The sequence below is a fragment of the Mus musculus genome, chromosome 14 (genome assembly GCF_000001635.26).
Source record: "Mus musculus strain C57BL/6J chromosome 14, GRCm38.p6 C57BL/6J".
Classification (NCBI taxonomy): domain Eukaryota; kingdom Metazoa; phylum Chordata; class Mammalia; order Rodentia; family Muridae; genus Mus; species Mus musculus.
The window spans coordinates 79165755-79178617 of NC_000080.6; the positions used below are offsets into that span (position 1 = coordinate 79165755).

At 44.2% G+C, this 12863-nt stretch overlaps 1 protein-coding gene and 1 pseudogene across 2 annotated transcripts in view; both read left to right on the forward strand.

The window, feature by feature from the left end:
• Vwa8 (von Willebrand factor A domain containing 8) overlaps nucleotides 1-12863 on the forward strand; it is a 353253-nt gene that overhangs the window by 316697 nt on the left and 23693 nt on the right. The gene's annotated exons all lie outside the window — the stretch shown is intronic.
• Nucleotides 8637-9448, forward strand: Gm18081 (predicted gene, 18081; annotated as a pseudogene).

Below are 12863 nucleotides of genomic sequence, written 5' to 3' on the forward strand. Positions count from 1 at the left end.
GCTTTGATTTGGCCCCTTCCTGCCATCTTCAGCTAATCCTGTGTGACTCTGAGTAACTAAAACCCTCCACCTGTTTTGACATTGCTGTGTAATACCAGTAACCATGGGTGTTTCCTCGGTGACTGTACAAAGTATGGCCAGAAACTAGCAGGATGGTTTTCCAGAGCTCAGCTTTAAGCCCACACAGTTTTGATCTCATTCAGCATGGACTAATGCTTTTATAATATCCAATAGAAATGAAATTACTAGGAAATGTTATTAAAATTGAGTACAAAATACAGGCCCCTCGGGGGTTGGGGTCATGGACTTTTAGGCACAGGCTGACCTCAGACTTGACGTCTTCCCATCTCTGCCTCCTCAGTCCTGAGATTATAGGCACACACAACACTAGCTTCAGGCTCCTGTTTTCTCTTAGCTATAAGATATAAACAGCACTGCTGGACAGCAGTAGTGCACACCTTTAATCCTAGCACTCGGGAGGCAAAGACAGGCAGATCTCTGCGAGTTCAAGGTCAGCCTGGTCTACAGAGCAAATCCAGGACAACCAGGGCTGTTACACAGAGAAACCATGCCTTGAAAAATCAAGCAAACAAAAAGATACAATCACCAAATGTCTTTGTCCAGTTGCTGTGCTAGGTTCTAAATGCTTTCTGTCACTCTCCGTGACCTGTGACACCCAGTAACAGATGTCTACACAGTGAAAGCTGTTTTTGAAGCCATCATCTAGACAGAAGAAACACCTAGAGAAAGAACTTACATGGCCGCCAGGCCATATGGAGAACACAGAATCCAGAATGACTCAGGCTTGTTGTCCTGGAGTTTGGAGAAAACATGAAAGAGAGCAAGACTGGCTGTATTGTGTCACCTCTGAGCCAGGAAGGTGCCTGGAAAAGACTGATGCTGTTCTGTCTTCAGAATGTGGCACAGCCATCTGGGAGAAGGATGCAGAGAGAAAGATAGGAGCCAGGAACCAAATCATGAAGTAATCTGAATAGTTCAGATGAGAAGTGACAGGAACTTGAGATAGGGAAATTAGTGTGAAAATGGAGACGATGAGACAAGCTTGGGTTCAGAGGAAGGACAGGAGGACAGTGCCTGAGGGACAGGAGGACAGTGCCTGAGGGAGCCCTGGAAGACAGGAGTAGGGAACATGGGAGGAATGGCTTGTAAGGAAGGCAGTTCCTTCCTCTGGACACTGGTGTGTGTTCTCATTCCTGGGACACCTGAACAACAATGCAGGCATGGCATTTAAAGGATTTAATGTGCAAGCCTGTGTTCAGGAACAGAGTTGGGCCAGCATGGAGCTACATGCCCCTATGGATGTTTGTGTCTGTGTCTGTGGTTCTGTTGTTGCTTATACTGGGGTAGCCCAGGTCAAGAGAGAGGAAAGGTGTCTTAGTTAGGGTTTTACTGCTCTGAACAGACATCATGATCAAGCCAATTCTTACAATGACAATATTTAATTGGGGCTGGCTTACAGGTTCAGAGGTTCAGTCCATTATCATCAAGGTGGAAGCAGGCAGGCATGGTGCAGGAGCTGAGAGTTCTATATCTCCATTGGAAGACTGCTAGGAAGAGGGTCTCAAAGCCCTCACCCAAATGACACCCTTCCTTCATCAAGGCCATACCTGTTTCAACAAGGCCACACCTATGAATAGTATCACTCTATGGGCCAAGCATATTCAAACCACCACAGAAGGGGAAAGTTTAAAAAACAACAACAACAAAAAACAAACAAACAAACAAAAAACTGTGTTTCAGGGAAGCCAGCAAAGAGCACCTTCCCTTTTCTTAGAACATCTGTAACTCATCTTTCAGTACAATATCAACCTTCTGTGCAAGCCAGACAGAGTCCTGATTTGAACAGTGACTATCTAACCAGGCTGTAGAACCATGGTTACCTAACCTGGCCCTTGCCAGGTGTGGTTAGTCTTAATTGCCAATTTGACTGGTCCTCAAGTCAACCTAGAGGCAAGCCCCTGGTCACACCTGTGAGGGACCATCTTGATCATGTGAGCCAAGGTGGAAGACTCACCGGCTGTGAGTGGCACTGTTTCTGTCTGGGACCCTGAGCTGGAGGAGCAGAGAAGCTGGGCTAGGCAGCAGCAAGCAATCACTGTTCTCTGGTGCTTGACTATGGCTGTGTGTAACCAGCTGCTCCAGGCTCCTGCCAGTATGGCCCCCTTGTTTTGATGGACTGTACCCTTGACCTGAGAGACAGAGCAAACCCTTTCTCCCATAAGGTGCTTTTTTTCCCCCATTTTTTATTAGGTATTTAGCTCATTTACATTTCCAATGCTATACCAAAAGTCCCCCATAGCCACCCACCCCCACTCCCCTACCCACCCACTCCCCCTTTTTGGCCCTGGCGTTCCCCTGTACTGGGGCATATAAAGTTTGCGTGTCCAATGGGCCTCTCTTTCCAGTGATGGCCGACTAGGTCATCTTTTGATACATATGCAGCTAGAGTCAAGAGCTCCGGGGTACTGGTTAGTTCATAATGTTGTTCCACCTATAGGGTTGCAGATCCCTTTAGCTCCTTGGATACTTTCTCTAGCTCCTCCATTGGGAGCCCTATGATCCATCCATTAGCTGACTGTGAGCATCCACTTCTGTGTTTGCTAGGCCCCGGCATAGTCTCACAAGAGACAGCTACATCTGGGTCCTTTCAATAAAATCTTGCTAGTGTATGCAATGGTGTCAGGGTTTGGATGCTGATTATGGGGTGGATCCCTGGATATGGCAGTCTCTACATGGTCCATCCTTTCATCTCAGCTCCAAACTTTGTCTCTGTAACTCCTTCCAAGGGTGTTTTGTTCCCACTTCTAAGGAGGGGCATAGTGTCCACACTTCAGTCTTCATTTTTCTTGAGTTTCATGTGTTTAGGAAATTGTATCTTATATCTTGGGTATCCTAGGTTTTGGGCTAATATCCACTTATCAGTGAGTACATATTGTGCGAGTTCCTTTGTGAATGTGTTACCTCACTCAGGATGATGCCCTCCAGGTCCATCCATTTGGCTAGGAATTTCATAAATTCATTCTTTTTAATAGCTGAGTAGTACTCCATTGTGTAGATGTACCACATTTTCTGTATCCATTCCTCTGTTGAGGGGCATCTGGGTTCTTTCCAGCTTCTGGCTATTATAAATAAGGCTGCTATGAACATAGTGGAGCATGTGTCCTTCTTACCAGTTGGGGCATCTTCTGGATATATGCCCAGGAGAGGTATTGCTGGATCCTCCGGTAGTACTATGTCCAATTTTCTGAGGAACCGCCAGACTGATTTCCAGAGTGGTTGTACAAGCCTGCAATCCCACCAACAATGGAGGAGTGTTCCTCTTTCTCCACATCCACGCCAGCATCTGCTGTCACCTGAATTTTTGATCTTAGCCATTCTGACTGGTGTGAGGTGGAATCTCAGGGTTGTTTTGATTTGCATTTCCCTGATGATTAAGGATGTTGAACATTTTTTCAGGTGCTTCTCTGCCATTCGGTATTCCTCAGGTGAGAATTCTTTGTTCAGTTCTGAGCCCCATTTTTTAATGGGGTTATTTGATTTTCTGAAGTCCACCTTCTTGAGTTCTTTATATATGTTGGATATTAGTCCCCTATCTGATTTAGGATAGGTAAAGATCCTTTCCCAATCTGTTGGTGGTCTTTTTGTCTTATTGACGGTGTCTTTTGCCTTGCAGAAACTTTGGAGTTTCATTAGGTCCCATTTGTCAATTCTCGATCTTACAGCACAAGCCATTGCTGTTCTGTTCAGGAATTTTTCCCCTGTGCCCATATCTTCAAGGCTTTTCCCCACTTTCTCCTCTATAAGTTTCAGTGTCTCTGGTTTTATGTGAAGTTCCTTGATCCACTTAGATTTGACCTTAGTACAAGGAGATAAGTATGGATCGATTCGCATTCTTCTACATGATAACAACCAGTTGTGCCAGCACCAATTGTTGAAAATGCTGTCTTTCTTCCACTGGATGGTTTTAGCTCCCTTGTCGAAGGTGTGTGGGTTCATTTCTGGGTCTTCAATTCTATTCCATTGGTCTACTTGTCTGTCTCTATACCAGTACCATGCAGTTTTTATCACAATTGCTCTGTAGTAAAGCTTTAGGTCTGGCATGGTGATTCCGCCAGAAGTTCTTTTATCCTTGAGAAGACTTTTTGCTATCCTAGGTTTTTTGTTATTCCAGACAAATTTGCAAATTGCTCCTTCCAATTCGGTGAAGAATTGAGTTGGAATTTTGATGGGGATTGCATTGAATCTGTAGATTGCTTTTGGCAAGATAGCCATTTTTACAATGTTGATCCTGCCAATCCATGAGCATGGGAGATCTTTCCATCTTCTGAGATCTTCCTTAATTTCTTTCTTCAGAGATTTGAAGTTTTTATCATACAGATCTTTCACTTCCTTAGAGTCATGCCAAGATATTTTATATTATTTGTGACTATTGAGAAGGGTGTTGTTTCCCTAATTTCTTTCTCAGCCTGTTTATTCTTTGTATAGAGAAAGGCCATTGACTTGTTTGAGTTTATTTTATATCCAGCTACTTCACCGAAGCTGTTTATCAGGTTTAGGAGTTCTCTGGTAGAATTTTTAGGGTCACTTATATATACTATCATATCATCTGCAAAAAGTGATATTTTGACTTCCTCTTTTCCAATTTGTATCCCCTTGATCTCCTTGTGTTGTCGAATTGCTCTGGCTAATACTTCAAGTACTATGTTGAAAAGGTAGGGAGAAAGTGGGCAGCCTTGTCTAGTCCCTGATTTTAGTGGGATTGCTTCCAGCTTCTCTCCATTTACTTTGATGTTGGCTACTGGTTTGCTGTAGATTGCTTTTATCATGTTTAGGTATGGGCCTTGAATTCCTGATCTTTCCAAAGCTTTTATCATGAATGGGTGTTGGATCTTGTCAAATGCTTTTTCTGCATCTAACGAGATGATCATGTGGTTTTTGTCTTTGAGTTTGTTTATATAATGGATTACATTGATGGATTTTCGTATATTAAACCATCCCTGCATCCCTGGAATAAAACGTACTTGGTCAGGATGGATGATTGCTTTAATGTGTTCTTGGATTCGGTTAGGGAGAATTTTATTAAGGATTTTTGCATCGATATTCATAAGAGAAATTGGTCTGAAGTTCTCTATCTTTGTTGGATCTTTCTGTGGTTTAGGTATCAGAGTAATAGTGGCTTCATAAAATGAGTTGGGTAGAGTACCTTCTACTTCTATCTTGTGAAAAAGTTTGTGCAGAACTGGAATTAGATCTTCTTTGAAGGTCTGATAGAACTCTGCACTAAACCCATCTGGTCCTGGGTTTTTTTTGGCTGGGAGACTATTAATAACTGCTTCTATTTCTTTAGGGGATATGGGACTGTTTAGAAGGTCAACTTGATCCTGATTCAACTTTGGTACCTGGTATCTGTCCAGAAATTTGTCCATTTCGTCCAGGTTTTCCAGTTTTGTTGAGTATAGCCTTTTGTAGAAGGATCTGATGGTGTTTTGGATTTCTTCAGGATCTGTTGTTATGTCTCCCTTTTCATTTCTGATTTTGTTAATTAGGATTTTGTCCCTGTGCCCTTTAGTGAGTCTAGCTAAGGGTTTATCTATCTTGTTGATTTTCTCAAAGAACCAACTCCTTGTTTGGTTAATTCTTTGAATAGTTCTTCTTGTTTCCACTTGGTTGATTTCACCCCTGAGTTTGATTATTTCCTGCCGTCTACTCCTCTTGGGTGAATTTGCTTCCTTTTTTTCTAGAGCTTTTAGATGTGTTGTCAAGCTGCTAGTATGTGCTCTCTCCCGTTTCTACTTGGAGGCACTCAGAGCTATGAGTTTCCCTCTTAGAAATGCTTTCATTGTGTCCCAAAGGTTTGGGTATGTTGTGGCTTCATTTTCATTAAACTCTAAAAAGTCTTTAATTTCTTTCTTTATTCCTTCCTTGACCAAGGTATCATTGAGAAGAGTGTTGTTCAGTTTCCACGTGAATGTTGGCTTTCCATTATTTATGTTGTTATTGAAGATCAGTCTTAGGCCATGGTGGTCTGATAGGATACATGGGACAATTTCAATATTTTTGTATCTGTTGAGGCCTGTTTTGTGACCAATTATATGGTCAATTTTGGAGAAGGTCCTGTGAGGTGCTGAGAAGAAGGTATATCCTTTTGTTTTAGGATAAAATGTTCTGTAGATATCTGTCAGGTCCATTTGTTTCATAACTTCTGTTAGTTTCACTGTGTCCCTGTTTAGTTTCTGTTTCCACGATCTGTCCATTAATGAAAGTGGTGTGTTGAAGTCTCCCACTATTATTGTGTGAGGTGCAATGTGTGCTTTGAGCTTTACTAAAGTGTCTTTAATGAATGTGGCTGCCCTTGCATTTGGAGCGTAGATATTCAGAATTGAGAGTTCCTCTTGGAGGATTTTACCTTTGATGAGTATGAAGTGTCCCTCCTTGTCTTTTTTGATAACTTTGGGTTGGAAGTCGATTTTATCCGATATTAGAATGGCTACTCCAGCCTGTTTCTTCAGACCATTTGCTTGGAAAATTGTTTTCCAGCCTTTCACACTGAGGTAGTGTCTGTCTTTTTCCCTGAGATGGGTTTCCTGTAAGCAGCAGAATGTTGGGTCCTGTTTGTGTAGCCAGTCTGTTAGTCTATGTCTTTTTATTGGGGAATTGAGTCCATTGATATTAAGAGATATTAAGGAAAAGTAATTGTTGCTTCCTATTATTTTTGTTGTTAGAGTTGGCATTCTGTTCTTGTGGCTGTCTTCTTTTTGGTTTGTTGAGGGATTACTTTCTTGTTTGTTCTAGGGCGTGATTTCCGTCCTTGTATTGCTTCTTTTCTGTTATTATCCTTTGAAGGGCTGGGTTCGTGGAAAGATATTGTGTGAATTTGGTTTTGTCGTGGAATACTTTGGTTTCTCCATCTATGGTAATTGAGAGTTTGGCCGGGTATATTAGCCTGGGCTGGCATTTGTGTTCTCTTAGTGTCTGTATAACATCTGTCCAGGCTCTTCTGGCTTTCATAGTCTCTGGTGAAAAGTCTGGTGTAATTCTGATAGGCCTTCCTTTATATGTTACTTGACCTTTCTCCCTTACTGCTTTTAATATTCTATCTTTATTTAGTGCATTTGTTGTTCTGATTATTATGTGTCGGGAGGAATTTCTTTTCTGGTCCAGTCTATTTGGAGTTCTGTAGGCTTCTTGTATGATCATGGGCATCTCTTTCTTTATGTTGGAGAAGTTTTCTTCAATTATTTTGTTGAAGATATTAGCTGGCCCTTTAAGTTGAAAATCTTCATTCTCATCAATTCCTATTATCCGTAGGTTTGGTCTTCTCATTGTGTCCTGGATTTCCTGGATGTTTTGAGTTAGGATCCTTTTGCATTTTGTATTTTCTTTGACTGTTGTGTCGATGTTCTCTATGGAATCTTCTGCACCTGAGATTCTCTCTTCCATTTCTTGTATTCTGTTGCTGATGCTCGCATCTATGGTTCCAGATCTCTTTCCTAGGGTTTCTATCTCCAGCGTTGCCTCGCTTTGGGTTTTCTTTATTGTGTCTACTTCCCTTTTTAGTTCTAGTATGGTTTTGTTCATTTCCATCACCTGTTTGGATGTGTTTTCCTGTTTTTCTTTAATGATTTCTACCTGTTTGGCTGTGTTTTCCTGCTTTTCTGTAAGGGCCTGTAACTCTTTAGCAGTGCTCTCCTGTAATTCTTTAAGTGACTTATGAAAGTCCTTCTTGATGTCCTCTATCATCATCATGAGAAATGTTTTTAAATCTGGGTCTAGATTTTCGGTTGTGTTGGGGTGCCCAGGACTAGGTGGGGTGGGAGTGCTGTGTTCTGATGATGGTGAGTGGTCTTGATTTCTGTTAGTAGGATTCTTACGTTTGCCTTTCGCCATCCGGTAATCTCTGAAGCTAGCTGTTATAGTTGTCTCTGTTAAGAGCTTGTTCTTCAGGTGACTCTGTTAGCCTCTATAAGCAGACCTGGGAGGGTAGCTCTCTAATTAGTTTGAGTGGGCAGAGTATTCTCTGCAGGCAAGCTCTCTTCTTGCAGGGAAGGTACCCAGATATCTGGTGTTCGAACTGGACTCCTGGCAGGAGTTGTGTTCCACTCACTAGAGGTCTTAGGATCCCGTGGGGAATCCTGTGTGGGCCCCTGCGGGTGTCGGGCGCCTCCGCTGGCAAGGTACCTCTGGGCTCGAGTGGAGCAGAAGGGGCTTGTGCCCCAGGTCAGGCCTGGGTAGTCTGCTTCCCTATTTACCGCAGTCTCAGGTTCCGCGAGATTGGATTGGGGCAGATGCTGTGTTCCACTCACCAGAGGTCTTAGGATCCCGTGGGGAATCCTGTGTGGGCCCTTACGGGTGTCGGGCACCTCCGCTGGCAAGGTACCTCGGGGCTCGAGTGGAGCGGAAGGGGCTTGTCCATAAGGTGCTTTAGTCAGAGTATTTTACCACAGCAACAGGAAAAGAAATGACACTGAGTAACAGTAAAGTGGTTGAAAAGTAGAAAGCTAGTTTTACTATTTTACTAAAAAGTAAATTGTAGAGCCTTTCAATGCTACCCAGGGACAGGTCGATATGGCAGTGTTCTTCATTCCCATTGTAACTTAAAGGGAAACTTACAGTGTCTGTCTGGAGCCTTTGATGTCCTGCAATGAAGGAGGAGTATGTCCTCAGCTTCCTTGCCAAAGGAACCCTCTTAGGTGGCACCAGCCCTGACTTTCAAATGAAGCAATATGTCTGCGAAAGGAAAAGTGATGATATCTACATCATAAATCTAAAGAAGGACCTGGGAGAGGCCATTGCTTTCAGCTTGGGCTGTGGTTGCCATCGAGAACCCTGCTGTCAACATCCTCTCCTCCAGGAACACTGACCAGTGAGCCATGCTGAAGGTCACTGCTGCCACTGGAGCCACTCCCATTGCTGGCTGCGTAGGGACCTTCACTAACCAGATCCAAGCAACCTTCAGGGAGCCATGGCTTCTAGTGGTGAGTGATCCCAGGGCTGACGGCCATCCTCTCACAGAGGCGTTACATCAACCTGCCCACCACTGCTGTGTGTAAAGCAGACTCCTTTGGGCTAGGTGGATATTGCCACTTCATGGGACAACAAGGGAGCTCACTCATGGTGAGTCTGACATGGTGGATGCTGGACCAGGAAACACTCCACACGTGTAGCACTATCTCCCATGAAGACCTGTGGGAGGTTACATCTGATGTTTACTCTACAGAGATCTGGGGAGGTTGAGGAGGAGAAGCAGGCTGCTGTTGAGAAGGCTGTGACCAAGGAGGGATTTCAGGGCGAATGGACCATGCCAGCCCTTGAGTTCACTGCTACACAGCCAGAGGTGGCAGATTAGTCCAAGAGTGTGGAGGTACCATCTGTGCCCATGCAGAAGCTCCCTACTGCATACTGGAGTGCCCAGTCAGCCACTGGGGATGCTCAGCTCCCACTAAGTTAGAGCCACCACTGAGAGGTCCTGAGCTGCTCTGCAGACACCTGAGCAAAGGGGAAAGGTGGAAGGGCGATAAAGTTCCTAAAGGCTGGATAAAAGAAATGAGTGTGGAAACCCTCATCCCTACAGGAGAGTGCTAGCAACATGCAAGAAGCTTTGAAGAATTTCTACCAAGTCTGGAACTTATACCAAAGACAATTTTTTAAAAAAAACCAACTTCCTGAAAATTAGCTAGCAAGCGTGTGAAACCTAACTGGAGCTGGGGAGAAACACATCACTTAACCTCTGGTTTGTCCATGCCTAGCAGCAGCATGGGGAGCACTGCAGCACTGGGGAGGAGGGAGAGTAGAAAGGCCTACACATGCAGTGGCTCCAACAAGCAGAAAGATAAGATGGTAAAGAAGCCAGCCCAGCTCCAGGATGTGCTTGGCTTGAAGACTGGTGTTTGAATGAGACTGGCTCCCATGGGCTCCCATAGTTCAATGTTTGATCCCCAGTTAGTGGAACTGTTTAGGAAGGATTAGGAGGTGTGGCCTTGTGGGAGGAGGTGTGTCACTGGGGATGGGCTTTGTGGTTTCAAAAGCCCCATGACATTCCCAGTTAGCTTGCTCTCTGCCTCCTTGTGGATCAAGATGTAAGCTCACAGCTTCTGCCCCCAGCACAATTGCCTGCCCGCCCCCGCCTGCCTTCCTGCCTACCTGCCTGCCATGTTCCCCACTGTGATGGTCATGGACTCACCCTCTACAACTGTGAACCCCAAATTAATATTTTCTTTTATAAGTTGCCTTGGTTGTGTGTTTTATCATGGCAAGAAAATAGTAACTAAGACAAAAATCAGATCAGTGAAAAGCAGACACTGGAAGTTGGCCCCATTGCAGTGGCTCTTCCAAACAAAGAAGCAAGGACATAAGTGCAGACCACAGAGGAAACAAGTGAAAACTTGAGAAAGCCAGTTAGACGGAAGTGAACACTGAAGAACTAGCGATGGATAAAATTTTATTTTTTGGTTTTGGTTTTGGTTTTTCTAGACAGGGTTTCTCTGTGTAGCCCTGGCTGTCCTGGAACTCACTCTGTAGACCAGGCTGGCCTAGAACTCAGAAATCCGCCTGCCTCTGCCTCCCAATTGCTGGGATTAAAGGCATGTGCCACCACACCCAGCGGATAAAATTTTAAAACAAACAAAAACTCTGGAGAAGCGTCCAGGGAAAGGGTAAGAAAGTGCTCTGAGCTGAAGAAGGCCCGCATGTGTGGGCTGTAAGAGCATTACAGAGTACCTCAGCATCAGAGTACCTCAGCATCATGAGAGTACCTTATACAGTGTCCGAGTCTCATGTCCTGGGGCCATCAGAATACATAGAGGAAATGTAAAATCTGGAACAAAGCACCCAGAAGTGGTGTAGCTGGGTCTTTGGACAGTTATTTTTATTGCATTTGTGTGTGTGTGTGTGTGTGTGTGTGTGTGCGTGTGTGCGTGTGTACGGGGAGATACATGCATATAATGCATGTGTGGAGGTCAGAGGACAACTTTCTGGAGTCAGTTCTCCCTTCTGCCAAGTGGGTCCCAGGGATTGAACTCGAGTTTTCAGGCTGACCGCAAGCTCCTTTACTGGATTAGCCATCTTGCCAGCCCCAAAGTCCTAGTCTTCTCTTGACATAGTTTAAGGAAACAGTCTTTGTGCTAGAGAATGCTTTGGGATGATGATCATTACAGGAAAATAAGGGCCGCTTAAGAAAATTAAGACTAAACTCTCCAGTCTTGGGTGATAACCAAAGATAACAATTAGGATATTCTAAGAGAAAAATAACTTCCCCATCAAGGGCAGTAACAGTAACCCATGTCCAAGCAGAAAGAAACACTTTTATCGTGTTTTAAAAGAATTGTCATAATTATTATCATGAAAGAAAAACTCTTCACTTTGCTGCATCTGTGCACCAAGGCTCCCCGGAATCGCATGACTCTACAGCACTCGATATCTGAGCCGCTTTCTCCCTGTCCAAGGTCCATGGCACCTGCAACTAGGAATCAACTTCTTGTCCTCTGTTACAAGTTCTGGGTCAGAAATTGTTAACAACCACTTTGTGGTCTTGAGGGCTGCCTCACAGTAAAGGTTTTTAAAGTCTTTTTATAAAACTTTCTTAAATTAGGCACACCTATATGGCAGTCTTCACTATGCTAATTTTTCAAAATTATATAAGTACAGTCATTGTAGAGGTCAGAAGTAGGCATCAGATCCCCCTATACTGGAATTATGGGTTGCTGTGAGCATTTGATGAGTGTGCTGGAAACCAAATGTGAATCCTCTACAAAGCACTAGGTGCTCTAACCATTGAACCACCTCTCCAGCCCCGTACGGTCACGCATAAAGAAACAAACCACAGCGTTCTACTCACTTTATTACAGCAAGAGCGCTACAGATGTAATGGTTCATTTCTTCTGATGCTGAATAATATTCCATTGCTAGAACATACCACAGTTTACCCAGTTATATCTCGGTTGCTTCCAAGGTTTTGCAGTTATGCATAAAACACCATGTATAATTTGTGTGTGTTTGTGTGTGTAGATGCAAGTTTCTTACGTGTTGTGTAAATACCACGGCTTGCAGTTGCTGGATTATGAGAGTGAGTTTTGTTTTACAAGAAACTGCCAAACTGTCTTCACAAGTGGCTATAGCAGCTCCACCGGCAGTGAGCGTTCATTCACTCAGCCCTTCTTCGCCCACACTTGGTGTTGTCAGCGGCTTGGATCAGGGCCATTCCTAGGCATAGGATGATATCTCATAGCTGTTTTAATCTAATGGTGGAGAATGTCAGACGTGCTCTCACATGTACAGTTGAGCAGGCCCCACAGCAAAGAAGGCACACTGGTACTAAGGTGTTGGCCTTTAAAAAGACTTACTCTTTGAGACTCATGTATATGATGTATTTTGATCATACACCCCAACACACACACACACACACACACACACACACACTTCCTCTCAGCAGGTTCCCTCCAGCTTTGTGTCTTGTCTTAGAGACCCCCTGAGTTTACGGGTATGGGGGGGGGCGGCTTATGTGAAGATGGCTATAGGGTTATTGCTGGACTCTGGGCAACTTGCCAGTGGCTATAGCAACCATTAACTGCCAGTAACTCCTCAGGATAGAGGTGGGACCTCACGAGCCCTGCTCCCACCCACGATGGGGTGTTGAAAGCTCGTCTTGGGTGTGTTTTCTGCAGGTAGTGGTAGCTGCTGTTAGTCTGTGCATGCAACGGCCGTGTCATTTCATAACACCCATCACACCCTTCACCCTTCTTTCAGCTCTCCCTCCTGTGCTTTGTTTCCTGAGCCTTAAACATGGAGATGTCGATGCCCCCCAGAGAGTGCGCATTCAGTGGTGCCTCAGCATTCACTGCCACCAC